The 16,086-nt window shown below is 47.0% G+C and overlaps 1 protein-coding gene across 1 annotated transcript in view; it reads left to right on the top strand.

The window, feature by feature from the left end:
• Nucleotides 1-1,041: 1,041 nt before the first annotated feature.
• The window catches only part of LOC122392499 (5'-3' exonuclease PLD3-like), a 45,182-nt gene continuing 30,137 nt past the window's right edge, over nt 1,042-16,086 (top strand). Inside the window, exon 1 of the mRNA XM_043387413.1 lies at nt 1,042-1,078. The gene's annotated coding sequence lies outside the window, so the exon portion shown is untranslated. The remainder of the gene's footprint in view (nt 1,079-16,086) is intronic.

Here is a 16,086-nt window from a genome sequence, read left to right as displayed (position 1 = left end):
TTTATTCCATTTGGAACCAATTGGAATCAAATGGAAAACACCATTTGAAATCAAATGGGATTTATTTTCCATTAGGAAACCATTTCAAAACCAATTGGGACCAAATGGAAAACACCATTTCAGACCAATTGGGAAAAAACCAATTGGAAACCATTTCAAATGGTCATGAAAACCATTAGAACCTATTTCAAACCATTTGACACATTTGAAACCAATTGGTAAATCCTAATGGTTTCAAATGGTATTTTTTACTGGGTATGCCTTCGTCATTTTGCGCATGCGCATTTTTCATTCTTGGGCCTGCCCATGCAGATGTTTGTGTTTGCCCTAGCAGTGGCAAACCCTCACATTAGTATGGGCTAGCCCCCCCGGGCAAACAGACCTTTGCCCGGGCTTGCCCCAGTAGTGGCAAGCCTATCATTTCATTGGGCCAGCCTAATCGGGCATGCCCGGGTCCTGCCCAATCAGGTTGGGCTACCTTGGGTTTGCCCAGCTTCTGCCCAACCACCTTGGGCAACGCTGTGGCAAGCCCAATTCCTGCCCAAGCTGCCCGAGTCCAGCCCAAACAAATTGCTGGCTGGGGGCCTTGCAAGGATTTCATCGAAACTTTGAAAATCGAAGCTCTTATCTCTCAGGTCACTTACAGTGAGCCCTCCAAAACCTGGCGCGGCCCCTGGCCTGCGTCGATGCTTACTCATGAATATTTATTTTTGATAAAATGTAAGATGTTTGCCGTTTGGTGCAGATCAAGGCTATGTAAACCGTGTAGATATTAGTGGTAGTAAAATAAAGGCCAGTAAAATCGGTCTTGGCCTCGACTTTCGGATAGTTTTGGCGTCCTCCTTTGTCCGACCAGATAGCCTTGGGTGCTTGGATCAGGTTTTATATAAAATATAAAACCTGATAGGTATCCCCTTGGATCGGATGAAGGCGCTCAAATGATGTTCCAATGCTGCTTAGATGTTCATACTATATAGCTGGTGTTTATTTGACGGACACAAATCATCAAACCTTAAACTAACTGTCAATGTGGCGCGTGTTCGACATTTGCGTCGCCGGCTGCCGCGGTTAATTGAAGGTGAGAAACGTGCTGAAATGTGATAAAAGTATAAATATTTTTGTGGAATACCTTATATTCATATTAGAGTTACTTGCGTTTTCATGCCTGGACTAATAATAATACGGATCAGAGCAATAATGAATGGCTATTGGCTATTCGGCTATGTTTCAAAGTCGCTCGGGCTCTTGGTCTCCATCTGACTCTGACTGGAATCAGCTTCTCCTATGTCAGATTTCATAGAAATGGACATCAAAATGCTTAAACCAACATTATTACTTTCCTCAGAAACCCACTTGAAATTCAATTTTGCCAGAATATCTTTGATACCTGATACCTGATACCTGATTAATGGGATCGGATGAGGCACTAGGATGGCCTGGTAGATCCGTCTAATCGAGCTCGGGACGCGTCAACAAGCTTGATCTATTGGTTTGCTTGATACTGGAGTTCTCTCCAGTGCTTGTCAAGCCGGTTTTTGTAGCTGTTGGTTGACGGTGCGCAGACAACATCTTCAGGGAGGCCGTTCCAATCAGTCACTACCCGGGCTGAAAGGTGCTGGCGCCTGACTCGGTTGGTTGCAGGCTTCTTGGCGATCTTCAATCTGTGGCCGCGAGTACGCGTTGTGAGTGCAGGCGTGAAGAAGTCGTCCTTGTTCAAGTCGCAGCGACCGTGGATGATGTTGTAGGTCGTGATCATATCGCCGCGACGGCGCCGGTGTTGCAGGGACGGAAGGTTCAGTCTTCTCAGCCTTTCCTCATACGGGAGGTGACGGAGCTCGGGGACAAGGCGAGTCGCTCTCCTTTGTACTCTCTCGACCTGTCGCCTGTCCGCAGCATTGAACGGGCCCCATATCTGATTACAATACTCCAAGTGCGGACGGACCAGTGATTTGTAGAGTACGGGAAGCGTCTTTCTGTCGATGTGCGCGAAGCTGTGCTTGATTAGTCCAAGCATTCGGTTGGCCTTACCGATGGCAGCTGCTGCTTGTTCCCTGAATTTCAGCCGTTGATCCACGAGAACGCCCAGGTCCTTCTCGATTTCTACCGCCTCCAGGGGTGTGCCTGCGATGGAGTATTCAGCCCGCGCATTACGACTGCCTAGGTGCAAGACCGTGCATTTCGTTGGGTATTTTGTGCATTTCTTTGGGCGCCCTAGTTGTAGTAGAATTATTGTTAGGCCGTAAAAGCTTCTGATTTTTGCTTGTCTCAGCTTAAGCTACGGCACTGCTATTTCAGTTTAAAACCCCATGTTAAAAGTGAACTATTTCCCTCATCAAGCTTTGTCCTTTATCTTTGTTTTATCATCACATGAAAATTTGCTGCTTTTTTGTTACAATCATGTTGAAATTCTGTAGCTTTTCACATGTCAATGTTTACAGTGCAAACATAGAATAGGACCTGTGTACTCTGTCTGTGTGCATATATATTACTCAGTGTGGATATTATATATTTAACCGCATGTAGGTAGAACAAATCTTTTAAGCATTGAACTTGAGCTGATAGGTGAGAGGTTTAAAGAAATTTCTGCCTACGAGCGGTTTGAAAATTTTGCTCCGTAGTATCGTCAATATCTTTCTGGCGCTTAACCCATGCCCTGCTGGCGTCCTGGATTTCCACGCCCTGCTGGGGGGTGTTTGAACACCCGACTCCTGGGCCACGTAGCGATACGGGAAAGGCTTTAACTCGGCTCCTGGAAAGCGATACGGGAAAGGCGGTGTTCGAAAGAGCGTCAAAAATAAGGAAGAAATCACTTCAGTCACTTTTTTGGTCAGGCCAAAGGTCAGGTCACCAGAGGTCATTGAAGGTCAAAATTTGCCGATTTGTAGGTTAGATTTCAACAATTTTCAACAAATTGACGCACAGCTCAGAAACTAATAAAGCTACAGCGACGCGAAAAAGCACATTTGATAGCCCTATTAACCCGGCACCGCCTGGGCTATTTCCGTACCCACGATAGCCTGGGGGGAGGGGGGGGGGTCGGATCCGACCTCCCCCCCCGTTATCTCGAGAACCAATGGTCGTATCAAGCCCCGCGAGGCGGCGTTCGAAAGGTCTCTGCGAGAACTTTCCAAAGCACTCTTAAGATTTTAAGATTGAGGACAACTTTCGGGTCAAGATCAGGTCAAAGGTCAAATTCTGGGGTTTTGCATGATTAGGCTTACGGGCAGCGGAATCGATAGGTGCTGCTCGAAACTCACCAAAAATGACCTCAAAGACCTAGTAAAGGTACCATGTGCGTATAGGGGTCATACTAAGTACGGGTCAAGGTCAGGTCAGGTCACGAAAGGTAACGGTTTTCACTTTCTGCTACATGGGCGTGCGACACATGTTTTATGGCTTATTTTTCACGCCGAATCCGATGGTACTGGTTATATGTGACCCCAGGTCACTATGCTGGTGATAAGTGTGCATTGAAAGCATAAAAATAGTTTATACCATACATAACTAAACGAGGGCTAAGAAAAAGTCAATTTTTCAACTTCTTATTTTTTACATAAAATTGCTTTTTTTCTGGACGAGCTTTGTCCCAGGAATCTAGTGGTGCCATTTGTTTTCACATGCGATGTTCAGAAGTGCCTCTAATTCACGAAAATGCTTATGACGTCACCATGCCCTATGCATGTTGGAGCTATTTTTTACAATTTTGGGGTCAAAAATCAAGAAATAAAGGTGAAATTTGGGACATCTAATGTTCTAACAGAGCTCTATAACATATATTCCGTTTTTTTTTTGGAAATTCTCAAAATTTTGGATTTTATTAGCTGTTTTCCAAAAAATATTGTTTTTTGAATTTTTAGGGGTGAAAACGCATTTTATGGAAAATCCGAGATAGCCATTTTAAAGAACTCGTTAAGCTGCGTCTATTCATGTCCTTAATTTGCAATTTGCTTTAAACCTTTATTTTTGGCGATTTTTTAAACATTTACCACTTTTTGACTGAAAACGCCATGTAGTTACATCACTAAAATCGATATATCTCAAAAAGTTTTGGAAAATTTTCTTAAAAATTACACAGGAGACGTCAAATTGATGGGGGAGAATGTAGGCCAAGTTTCAAGTTCATAGCGTAAGCGGTTCATGAGTTATTCGAGAAAAACGGAGGGGGGGGGGGTCGGAATTCAGCGGCGTCACCACGGTTTCAGAACTTCTAGGGACACTTTTCCAGGGCGTCGCCACAAACCTTTGCTTGAGTCTGGTCGCCAATACTCACCTACCCCCAAATCTGCGTTCCTCGTTGGATTTCGGCCACTGTAATTTAAAAACGAGAGAGAATAATTAATGTTTAGTTGGGAAAAAACGAAGAAGTTACGCGGTAGTACGCATATTCTATGATTATGAAACGTGCCTACATCCTTCTGCCTATGCATGTGACACATAAGTATGCATTAAATAGTATAATCGGCTCCAACTGCTCATCCTTGAGCTGCTCTGCTCGCAGCTCCTCGGCACTCAGCGGTTTGATTCCCATCTCAATGACGGTACAAACTACAGACCGACCGAGTGCACGAGTCGAGGTCGATGACCACGGTCACTTTTTGGCTTTGCCCTTCTTTCATTGCCCTCCAAGACAAACGGCTCAGTCCATCCACGTGTGGTATTTCGGGCCCCGGGTCGATGCCGCACCTCGAACTCGGAATCGAGCACGAGCAGCCTCAATGCATCCCTCACACGTCGAGAGGAGCATTTGGGTCCCGTCGTGGCCTGGAGCAGGTATCCGAGAGCGCTGTTGCCTGTGGTCAGTATGAAATGCCGACCGTCAAGGTAGTACAAGAACTTCTCAAAGAGCAAAGACGACCACCAGGCTCTCTTTTACCAGTATAGGCTGCGGCAGCTCGGACGGCGTCAACACCCAGCTTAGCTAGCGTAAGCTATAGAAACTCCTGATGCAGCGCCGCTCACAGTGCTCGTCAGCTCGCGTCGGTGTAGTGTAGCGAGGGGAATTAAAGGAGAGGGAAGAGTAAGAATAAAAAGCTGTATCTTCGCGGTTGATCCAGCACCGCGGTCCTCTGAATTCAGTTGGTTGTAGAAGAACAGATAACAATTTGCTGCTGTAATGAACTCGATAGTAGAGCTTGTGATACAGGGGAGCTTGAGAGTCGTTGAAGAGATCCTGAGATAGCTATAGAGAGGGATCCAGATGGTGATGAAGATCCACCTGAGAGAGAGAGATGTAGGTATCCAGATAGAGATCTTGAGATGACGTCCACCTGGGAGAGATGTAGATACAGATCCACCTTGCGTACAAATACATCTGATGGAAGATGCTTTTAATTTAGAGGCTTGATGATTCTGTTCATTGTATAGACCATGATGCACGAGATGCTTCTTCACTGCTCGGATTAGGGATAGAGGGATCCGATCAGCTGGGTTTGCGGCACAGTTGGGCAGGTGAAGGACAGGGCATTCGAAGTCCCGATAACCACTGCCAAACATATGGGTGGTAATTACATTGATTAATTGAATGTGATCATTCGTCCAGTCACCCATTCCTATATCACTGGCCTCCCCATTACGAAAATTTCCCACTTAATTCGTATTAGCGTTGCTATAGTTTAGTTGCCCTCGAGGGTCATTAGTTTGACTGTCCTAGCTGAGCTTCGCTAAACTCCCATCGGCCTTATCCTAAGATTCATCCTTTACCATTCTCACTCTCATCCTCTCTCTACATTCGTTCGTCATATATTCACCCAAATTTATTTAGCGCCCCTCAAATTCCCTCCGATGGTGTTAGGTGCCGGACTAATAGCGATCTCCCCGGCGAGATAAATGTCTCTTTACGAAATCCTTATGCATGCTCCGCTAACCGGCGACAAAGATACTTATCGCAGGGCCGTCCAGAATAATTACAGAAATATCCACCCTACTAATTTATGGGATTCACTACACGTCCGATAGACTTATGGTACACATATACGCGATTTACATCCGACTGATCTCTCTATCCGGGAGAGATTACCTATGCCCTCTTCCGGTCCGCGTGTAACACCTCCGTTCACGACCCAGGGACCACCGTTCATATCCTGGAACTCTCCTCAGGAACTCTCCTTAAACCCTGGGATTTACTTTCAAGGCCTTACGTGTCCTGGAGTACATCTTTCCCTCCCCTGAGGCTGTCCAGTACCGATTAAGGTACCTTTACAAAATAAGTATGAGAACTTATTCGGGACACTACAGCTTGCCTTATCCGCCCTTTGGGTGACTCACCCCTGACCCTCGGCTTCTTACCTTTGGCATAGCTCCAACTTACTCTCCGACTGCACTGTACCAGTCTTCCCCTCCCCTCTGCCATAGAAACCTCTCACTGCCTCGTTACCCAGTATTACCTAGGCGGGAAATTAACAGTGGCCGGTACCACTGGCGGAAAACGTGCATATGCCCTGCGTACGTGACGGTGTGTCCCTCTTATTATTCCGGTCTGGACGTGGGTTTAGAGAAGTGCATCTGTGTCTCATACAGTCATGCTGGTAAACATTACGCCATAGGAGACGGGCAAACAAGCCGTCTGTGCCTCACAATGCCCTGTGCCAATATTGGTGGAGTAGTTATTGGCGCTAACTCGCAAGAACGCGAAGAACAAAAACGCATTATTTATCCAAACCAAATCGTAATATGAAGTCCTTAGTGCTGCTGCACGCGTGAACCTAATCATCAGTTCTCGTATACAATCCTAGCAGACCTTGAACCGCTCTTGATTTGATCAGATGATCTAGAACCAATTAGTACGCACGAATCTGTCGTCTGGTTATGACCGCCGTATCATAGTAAATTACTGAGTGCTCAAATGAAATGACTCCTTGAAACTCGCTCGATAGTTTCTGATGGCAGTTTCTGATGGACTACTAGTTACCTATACAATTTATCTTTATAGAATGCCAGAATATTGTCATACGGATCGCTAGCTTTTCAGAGGAAATCTAATTTAAATCATCCTATCAACAGTAAACAATGCACATCAAACGAACTGCAGTCTAGATATTACATAGCATGTCGTATTTAGAATTATGCATTAACTGTTTACGTTCTTATCCCGTGGCAACTTTCCACAACTAACCATGTTCCTATACGATGACCTTCACCTACCGCACGCGCCCCAATTACGGTTAGCCCACTGCCCTACTGTGGCCGCTGCTCCACTCCCGACGCTGCTCTCATGTGCCATCTAGCGGCGCACGGTCCCGCGTCGCGAACGACGATCACCACGGCCGCCGGCCGGCGCCGCGTCGACAGTCGACAGTTGTCAAGGCCGCGCCGCGATGGGCGCGTCATCACTCGCGGTGCAGTACTGGTGTGTGCGGTCTCTTCGGGCCGGGTAGATTCAACGAATGTGTCAGTGAGTGTGAATCTGGTAAAATATCGCTGCAATATCTCCCTGTTCGACATCTCATCAGCTCCATTCCACGTAAGTTTTTTTTTGAATTAAATTCCTGTCCCATTTAATCGTTCCCCAACAAAAATGGTCTTTTCTAGTATTTATTCTACAAAAGCACAACGATCGGTATCATATTAGTCGCATATTAGTTCTAACCACAAACCATTCTACATCTACCTATTACTCGACATTTCGCAATTTTAATGACGCAAAGTACAAGGACCATCTAAAGTCGCAAAGTGTCAAACCGTCGGCCTCAAGCCACTACTCTCAACTCTGCACTTAAGTAACAGAAGAAATTCCGCCGTAAAATCAAGCATTTGTATCCGTCGAGAATCATAACTCATAGCCATATTCATAGATCGATTGCATGAATCAGTCGCCACCTTAAAACATTACATTTCTTTTCAACCGTATTTACCTGTTCTATAATTGATTTCGACTTCGCAATTAATTCCTCCAGCAATATTACCAATGATTTCGCGATGCAACTTTTAGTGAGTACAGCACCAATCTAAACCCTTAATTTCACAAACTTCCCAACCTTAAAACGCACCTGGCTATCGCCCATAATAAATCGAACAAACCAGCTTGACCGAAGACAAAGACATTTCAACGCTGTCACGCATCCTGTCATCAATTTCAGCGTTCGTGACACTGAGCTGCTTATGTAAATTTTCGGATCTCGCTCTCGGCCTAATCGTGAACTCCAACTGAAAATAACGGTTTGCTGGCGACTCTGACATGACTTCGAAATTCAGATCCTAATATGCTACTAGGGTGTCTGGACCAATAAGTTCAAAGTAATTAAAGTTTTCCAATTCCAATTGAGAGTGCATTTTATGGCAACCGAAAATGTTTGGCAGTCGTCACGGCACCGCAGGCTGGGCAAAGGGGGGGGGGGGGGTCAAAGATTGGGATTGAGCAGACTTTTCAACAACACTCACATTCTGGAGTTCTCAGTGTGGTCACAAGCGTCGGCGGTTGTCCTCCGGCTCTGGTCGGTCGAACTGCAGAGGCTTCTCGCGGGTGACCCCGGACTGACGGCGGCTCCCAGATGGCGTCTCCGGCTCCAGCTGTGGACTGTGACTCTCGGCTGCTCGACTGTGACTCTTCTTCTGGTTGGGTGGCGCACCCTTTTATAGTGGGGGGGGGGGGGGTGACTGCCACGCCCTTGCGCCGTCATCTCCCTCTGCCTTCCTCTTGTGGGTGGGCCCGTGAGATGGCGCTCTCTGTCCTCTTTAGCCACCTTGCTCCTCTGTGCCTACAATTTTTGGCCGTCGAATCGTCTTCGTGTTGAGTGCTTTAGCATTTTAGTGATCGCTGGCATAAAACAATCCCCGAAAGGTTTGTGATTTTCGAGTTTTAATTTTGATTCTTCAATTTCATATAATTCAAACTTTTGTTTCCTTCCGTTTCGTCTGCCGGCAACGCCCCTTGTGACGTCAATCTTGCTCCGCCCAATGACGTCATCTTGGTTTGGAGGGTCCGTAGAACAGCGCTTTCTGTCCGCGGTGGGGACGTCCTGAACTACGTCTGTTTCGGACAACAGCGCTTTCTGTCCGCGGTGGAGACGTCCTGAACTACGTCTGTTTCGGGGCTGTTTGCTAAGGTCATCAGATTCCGTTGCAGTGTGACGCACTTGTTGTGCTACCATGGCTACGTGAGACCCAATGTGCTACGTGCCTTAAGCCTGCGCGTGGTCTCACAGTGTGCCGACGTTTGCTTGTAGCTTCAGCTGCTTTGTAATGACTACCAATGACTCATCCTGATGTGACTGTCTTCAGAGGTGCTTGTCTTAATTGGAGTTTAATGGCGACCCATTCTGTGCGGACAGTGAGAAATGATTGGGGAGGGCGGACCTGGGGACTAGTGGGAGGAGGGAAGGAATAATGACAAGGGAGGGAAGCGTGCGGCAGCGCTCTGCTCAGCTGCGCGTTACCGGGCCGGCCGTGCCGAAAAGATACTACGTTAGATGGTCAAGATGTAGCGTGCTACATCTTCAGTCCAAACAACCCTAGTTGCGTCCTCGCAACTCCTACAAAAAAGTCACATCCCTTACTCATCTAAATCTACACAATCATGTTAAGTTCCGCAACGCCTACAAAATGACATCGTATAGGTACCTAGTACAGTGGATCTTATTAGGATCTCCAGACGTAACTAGATGGCGTTGAGCCTTAGTCGAGTCCATGTCAAATTCAAGGAGAGGTCACTACCGAGCTGGGCCCGATGGGGAGGTGGGCGGGGAGGGGGGGGGGCGGGTGGCGAGGTCACGGTGCGGGTGACCTGTCAAACAGCCCCGGCGCGGTGGGGCACTGCCGTAGGCAAATGGCGCGCTCCAGTGTTGTTCCATATCGCGGTGGTGGGCCGGGCGGCCGGTTAGCTTGGCAGCTTGGAAGGAAAGGATAATGAGGCATGGTTTTGCTGTGGCCGGTTCACCTACTGTTACTTATGATGCACCCAGAGTAATGCAAATGTGGCGTTGATAATGCAGCTGGCAATGGAATGCTAGCGAATGCTCCGAGCGCTTAGCTATAAGGAATAAGGTTTAATATTATCTATGTCTCCTGAAATTTTCATTGAATATAATTCAAGCACTAGAAAGATCGTATTCGTTCGCCAGTTTTTTGACCGGCTGTCGTTTCTTGCGTAGAGCGCCCTTGGGCAAATATTTAGGTATAACGCAGGTGATTTTATTTTTGCTGGTAAGACGCCTTTAGGGTCAAATCAAGCAGTGGCGGCGGAACACCTTTAATGAAGTGGGGGCACTGCCGACTTTTGGTCCCATTCTTTCCATGCAACGCCCATAGGGCTAATGTTAAAATGCCAAAAATCAAACGGGGGCACGGTGCCCCGATGCCCCCCCCCGTTCCGCCACCACATGAAATCAAGTCGCTAAGAGACGATGAGGAAAAGTGGACGAACGCCACATTTCTGTGCATGAAGTCTCGAGTTATAAAAAGCTAAAAGTTATTATACGTGTAAGCTAAAAAACAATAAGATCAGTTAATAAAAATATTTGACCCGAAATTAACTTCTGTTTTGTCTGACCATGATTGCATGTATTACCCCGGTCCAGCCTGGTTCAACTCGGCCCAACCTGGTTCGGCTCCCCCCTTTTTAATATAAATTTGGCCCGAACCTTTTGAATGGAAGGAATCACAAGGACAGAGTCCCCGCTAAGCTGAGCTTGTTAAGCGTTGACCCTGCCATCTACCCTCCGATCAAGCAATTCCTGGTCTATTGCAGACTATGGTTTTGAGGTTTAGTCTATGGCAAAATGGTCTATGGTTTAGAGTCCAAATTTTAACGTGCGCACATAGCCGCGCGCGGCCGGTCCCCTCACTGACTTCGCCTGGCAGCGGCATGCCACCAACCACAACCATACTCGTCAGGAGGCTAAAAAAAACGTGAAGCACACGTCGTGTTTCGAACCCGGACTTTTGCAACCGGGACGTGCGCCTTCACCACATGGCACATGGAGTCCAACGCTCTACCGACCGAGCTACCGGGACGGACATTTACCTCGGGGTTTCGCCTCGTGACATTGACAGACGTCAGACACTTTGGCCGAACTTTAGCCGAAATACTGAGCAAGCTGCGCAGGGCGATAGGTGCTCGTAGCGTTGAGGTTGGGTAACCTGTGAGCTGAACGCGATGTCGTGAGTTCGAGCCCCACTCCCGGGTCTGGTTTTATCTAGACACAACCAAACCCTTTCCTTCTACTGCAACACAGCTAAGCACGATGACATCTTTCCCCAATATCCTCCCCAAAAGTCAATATTATCGCTTATAAACGTTTAGCTAAGTTTCATTTTTTAGGAAAATATTTTTGGTTATTTGCCTGGAGCCATTTCAACTCTTTTTTTCTTTTCTGATTCTTTCGACCCGATAAAACCCACCAAAACTGAACGTGCCAAATGAAAAATATCGAACTCAAATAACAGTTTAGAAAAGCCTCATCATGCATCATGAAAAGCATCATGCAACTATCGACTGAAAAGTTGCATGCTATGAATACGTCCAAGATTTCAATTATCATTGTTCAACATTTTGGCTGGAACTGACGCTGCCTCTGGCTTGCCCGTTTGTTTGAGATAATGATTCCCTTCAGTCGCGTTCTTGCCGGTTCCACATGAACAGGATACCACCATACCGGAGTGAACGCACCCGCAACCATCATCCCCTCCCCTCAGCCTCGGCGCAGTGGCGGGCGGCCCTGGGCGGCCCACTCCCGGCGCTACGCACGCCCCATGCGCCGTGATACCGCGTCACTCCCCCTCCCTCCTTCCCCCACAATGACCGGTGACCTCACTTCCCTCGGGATTTGGACTCGCCCTACCCCGACCGTAGCGCCACGTGGTGGCTCTGGAGATCTTAAATAGACCCACTGTACAGTACACACACGCACCTGTTGTTCCTCGTCCCCACCTTAGTTTGTCGTTCACCAGATCCGGGCCACGTGCACCAACCACTTTGGTTAGCCCGATGTCGTCAATGGCCGTCCGGTAAGCGGCTTCTCAGGAGGGCGAAGACCTCTATAGCAGCCCAGGTGGGCGGCCTCCACAGCAGTTCGGGTGGCAGCCTCCATGGCAGCCCCGGGTGGGCAGCCTTCACGGCAGCCCGGGTGGCAGCCTGCCATGGCAGCCTGGGTGGGGCGGCCTCCACGGCAGCCAGGGTGGGGGGGGGGGCTTCCACAGCAGCCTGGACGGCGGCCTATATGGCAGCCCGGGTGGGCAGCTTGCACGGCGGCCCGTGTGGGCAGCCTACGTGGCAGCCCAGGTGGATGTCCTCCGTGGCAGTCCGGGTAGGCGACCTCCATGGCAGACCCTGCCGCGACCTCCGTGGCCGCCCGGATGGCAGGCTCCGTGGCAGCTCGGGTGGGCGACCTCCATGGCAGCCCAGGTAGGTGACCCTCGTGGCAGACCCGGTGACAGCCTCCGTGGTAGCTCAGGTAGGCGACTTCCGCGGCAGCTCAGGTGAGTGACCCCCGAGGCAGCACGCGATGGCAATGCATCCCCCGTGGCGGCCTGGTTGGGTGACCATCGTGGCAGACCCGTGACAGCTTCCGTGGTAGCTCAGGTAGGCGACTTCCCTGGCAGCTCAAGTGTGGGCGGCCTCCAAGGCAGTCCGATTCGGTGACCTCCGCGGCAGCCCGGGTGGCGACCTTTGTGGTAGCACGGGTGGTTAGTGCATCCTCCGTGGCAGCTCAGGTAGCGACCTTTCGGCGGACCAGGTGACAGCCTTTGCAGCAGCCCAGGTGGGTGATCTCTGCAGCAGCCCATCTGAATAGATCGTTTGGCAGTTGGTCTTGCAGCATCCTGGCACCCTCTCCTCGTTCACCAACTTGATCATCGCCTTGGCTGTGTTGTGAAGACGACCGTGTTTGATTTTGATTCAGTACGACACGAGCATTCCTCCCGTTCTTCTTCCTCTTCTGCTTTTGATATTGCTGTCCTCTTACCATCAATACTCTAGAAAGTTCGAGCTCTCCTTTGCAATACAGCAGCTGATCTTGACTTGTACTTGTTGTACAGCAGAACGTAGAAGAATTGATATGCTGATGCAAACAATTTTCAAGTTTCATTTTCGGCCTGACTTCTAGTCTGATCCTTTGTTTCATGAGACAGCTTCATTTCCTTATCTTATCTTCAACAACTTCTTCTATGTCCTTTTCAGTATTCGTAAGACCGCTTCCTCTCATCAGTCACCATCATAAGTTTCATCATCTTCACACAGCTTTCTTTAGCTCATCCTCTTCCTTCACGTCGACCCCTGCAGCACGTTCATTTCCACTGCTGTCAGTATTTCGAACACCTGCCCAATTCTTCAATTTCCCTGTCATCAGCCACCATCATAAGCTTCATCATCTTCACACAGCTTCCTTTAGCTCATCCTCTTCCTTCACCTCGACCCCTGCAGCACGTTCATTTCCACTGCTGTCAGTATTTCGAACACCTGCTCAATTCTTCAACTTCTTCTTCTTCTCCGTACCGTTGACTTCCAGTTCATCAACCTCGGGTTCGGCGGCTTGTGCCAGTCTACCAGCTTCACAATTTGAGAATTATCAAAGCCCCACGTTGGGCGCCATTTGTAGCGAGGGGAATTAAAGGAGAGGGAAGAGTAAGAATAAAAAGCTGTATCTTCGCGGTTGATCCAGCACCGCGGTCCTCTGAATTCAGTTGGTTGTAGAAGAACAGATAACAATTTGCTGTTGTAATGAACTCGATAGTAGAGCTTGTGATACAGGGGAGCTTGAGAGTCGTTGAAGAGATCCTGAGATAGCTATAGAGAGGGATCCAGATGGTGATGAAGATCCACCTGAGAGAGAGAGAGAGATGTAGGTATCCAGATAGAGATCTTGAGATGACGTCCACCTGGGAGAGATGTAGATACAGATCCACCTTGCGTACAAATACATCTGATGGAAGATGCTTTTAATTTAGAGGCTTGATGATTCTGTTCATTGTATAGACCATGATGCACGAGATGCTTCTTCACTGCTCGGATTAGGGATAGAGGGATCCGATCAGCTGGGTTTGCGGCACAGTTGGGCAGGTGAAGGACAGGGCATTCGAAGTCCCGATGACCACTGCCAAACATATGGGTGGTAATTACATTGATTAATTGAATGTGATCATTCGTCCAGTCACCCATTCCTATATCACTGGCCTCCCCATTACGAAAATTTCCCACTTAATTCGTATTAGCGTTGCTATAGTTTAGTTGCCCTCGAGGGTCATTAGTTTGACTGTCCTAACTGAGCTTCGCTAAACTCCCATCGGCCTTATCCTAAGATTCATCCTTTACCATTCTCACTCTCATCCTCTCTCTACATTCGTTCGTCATATATTCACCCAAATTTATTTAGCGCCCCTCAAATTCCCTCCGATGGTGTTAGGTGCCGGACTAATAGCGATCTCCCCGGCGAGATAAATGTCTCTTTACGAAATCCTTATGCATGCTCCGCTAACCGGCGACAAAGATACTTATCGCAGGGCCGTCCAAAATAATTACAGAAATATCCACCCTACTAATTTATGCGATTCACTACACGTCCGATAGACTTATGGTACACATACCGTAAAGTGGGGCTATTTGAAACGGATTTTACAGTTTTTGGCCTCTCCCTTTAAGACGGTTCATATTTGTTATAGCATGTAAATTGCAAAAATGTAGTTCTCTGTGAACTCTTTCATATAGGTGCATTTTGGTTAATCTAGTAATACTGATTAAGGCTATTTGTTTAGTTAAAGCCTGTCTCAAATAGCCCCATAGGGTGGGGCTATTTGAGACAGTTTTAGTTGCAAAGAAATTGAAGAAAATCGGTCACGCTAGAGATAATTTTTTAAACGCCATACAATTGGAAATTAAATTTTGATCATTTTGACAAAAAATTGTTTTTGCAAAGACTGTTACATGTCCTTTTTATTGAATCTTTTCCTTTTTCGTAGAACACTTCATTTCGGTAGGGTATAAAATTGCATCACTTTATGCCAAGGTTATAATATGATGTGACCTTATGCTTTCAAAATGACAGGATCATTATCAAGGACTATTTTAAAGTCAACGACAGTAAAATTTTGAAAGTAAGTTTTTGTATATAGCCCTGGTGACGTGAAAACAGATATACCGAAAGTCGGTGGGGCTATTTGAGACAGCCTTGCTAGCTTATGAAGCACACCGTAATGAATGAAACAAGGCAAAAGATTTCCCAAAACATTTAAGTGAATGGTCTGCATGATTGCTTGTTCCATTGTACATCTCCATGCGAAGAAATAACAGAAAAATGTTAAACGGTTTTGATTTTATGCCGATTTTCCTCAATCGCTGCATGCTGTATCAATTGGCCGGTTACCCTACCACATCAAGTACTTGGATAGGCTCATCTAACAGTACCTACGTTCATGTGTTAAGTGACCTTCAATGGTGTTTTTTGGTCAACCAAGGTAGACATATGTTGATTGTCGACTGAGTCAGTGACTGATGAAGCACATTTTAAGTACATATTCATCAGAATAACTAGTTTGGTCACCAGCTAAATGGTCATTATGCTACACTACGAACATGTAAATATTGCTTGCTGTTAAAAGTACCTACTATGAACCCACTGCACGTTTATGACCACGACCGATTCGCCGGTGTTGCTTATGTCGAACGTTCGATGCACTCAGGAAGATGGCGGTAAGTCAGATTAACCCTACAATGTACTCAATCAGTTATCATAGAATGCCAAGTCGATAGTTATCCAACATGCATTGTTGGAGCTATATACAAACCTCCAGACTTGGACAGTGACATTTTTTGTTGTGAACTTGAATCGTTGCTTGAGAATATAAATCATGAGAATAAGACAACCTTCCTGGCAGGTGACTTTAACCATGACCTCTTCAATATTGCAAATAATAACAAAACATTAGAATTCTTCAATACACTTGCTTTTCATGGCTTCTGGCCAACTATCTTTAAAACAACAAGAATCTCTGATGAAAGGGGTTCTCTGCTTGATAATATTTTTTGCAACAATATTGAACTGGTCTCCTGCTCTGGGATTATATATGAAGATCTCTCTGATCACTTTCCTATCTTTACCTGCTCTTACCCTCACAAAGATGCCAAAAGACATGATACTTATAAGCTCATCTTCAATGAAA

Source organism: Amphibalanus amphitrite, unplaced genomic scaffold (assembly GCF_019059575.1).
Source record: "Amphibalanus amphitrite isolate SeventyFive unplaced genomic scaffold, NRLGWU_Aamphi_draft 000488F_arrow, whole genome shotgun sequence".
NCBI lineage: Eukaryota > Metazoa > Arthropoda > Thecostraca > Balanomorpha > Balanidae > Amphibalanus > Amphibalanus amphitrite.
The sequence above is the reverse complement of the archived record's forward strand: the minus strand, read 5'-3'. Positions and strand labels throughout refer to the sequence as shown.